The sequence below is a fragment of the Mus caroli genome, chromosome 6 (genome assembly GCF_900094665.2).
Source record: "Mus caroli chromosome 6, CAROLI_EIJ_v1.1, whole genome shotgun sequence".
In the NCBI taxonomy this organism is placed as follows: Eukaryota; Metazoa; Chordata; class Mammalia; order Rodentia; family Muridae; genus Mus; species Mus caroli.
The window spans coordinates 105,733,161-105,734,547 of NC_034575.1; positions in this window are offsets into that span (position 1 = coordinate 105,733,161).

Sequence of the window (1,387 nt, forward strand, 5' to 3'; positions counted from 1 at the left end):
ACACAATGAAATACTTACTATTTCATGAATTTTGTTAGGAATCATGAATTTTGTAGGTAAATGGATGAAATTAGGAAATATCATCCTGAGTGAGGAAACTCAGACCCCAAAAGACATACATAGTATGTACTCACTGATTAGTGGATATTTGCCAAAAAGGTCAGGATATGTAGGACACAGCCCACAGACCTTGAAAAGTGTAACAAGTAGAAAGACCCAAGTGAGGATGTCTCAATTCCAGTTAGAAGGGGGGGAAGGAAATAAGCAGGGGAAGCAGAAAGAAGGAGGGACCTGAGTGGAAGAGGGGAAGGGGAGGGGAAAGAGGGAGCAGGATGAGGTATGGGGGGATAGGGAAAGTAGAGAAGCTGAGAGGGTCAAGAGAAAGAATGGAGATAAGCAGCATCAGGGGGTAAGGTGGGGAGGGATCTCCTAGAATGTACCAGAGACACAGGAGATGAGAGAATCTAAGGACTCAATGGAGGTAACCTTAAGCCAAAATGTTCAGTATTAGAGAAAGGAAACTCAAAGAGCCCACCTCAAGTAGACAGACATTGCCTCAAGTGGAGGGACGGGGTTATTAACCCAGAGTCAAAATTTCTAACCTAGAATTATTCCTGCCTAAAAGAACTGCATGGACAAAAATGGAGAAGAGACTGAAGGAAAGGTAGTCCAATAACCAGCCCAACTTGGGATCCATCTCATGGGGGAGCACCAACGCCTGACAATATTACCAATGCTAAGATGTTCTGATAGATGAGAGCCTGGCATGGCTGTCTCCTGAGAGGCCCTACTAGCAGCTGAATGAGATGGAAGCAGAGAATTACACTCAACCACTGACTTGAAGTCTCAGACCCTTATGGTTGAATTAGGGAAGAGACTGAAGAAGAAGAAGGAGAGAGTAACCCACAGGAAGACCAGCAGGCTCAACTTACCATGACCCAAGGGAGCTCCCAGAGAATGAGCTACCAACCAGGAGCATACACTGCCTAGTCTGAGGCCTCTGGCACAAACATAGTAGAGGTCTACCTGGTCAGGCTTTAGTGGGAGAAGATGTGCTTAGTGCTTAAGAGACTTGAGGCCCTGGGGAATTGAGAGACCTAGTGGGAGGGGGACAGGGAGGGGGAGGCAATGACAGTAATGTAAATAAATACAATAATAAAAATTGAAATAAAAATGTATACACTCAGCAGAGGTCTTTTTTCATTTTCAATGCCGACTACAGAATATTTGAAAACATTGTTTCAGAACTCTATCTCTCTCCACCTCACTTCTCTATCTCCTTTCTCTCTCTCCTCTTTCTGTCTTTGTGTGTGTGTGAGAGAGAGAAGGGGGGAGGGAAAGAGAGAGGGAGAGGGAGAGGGAGAGGGAGAGGGAGAGGGAGAGGGAG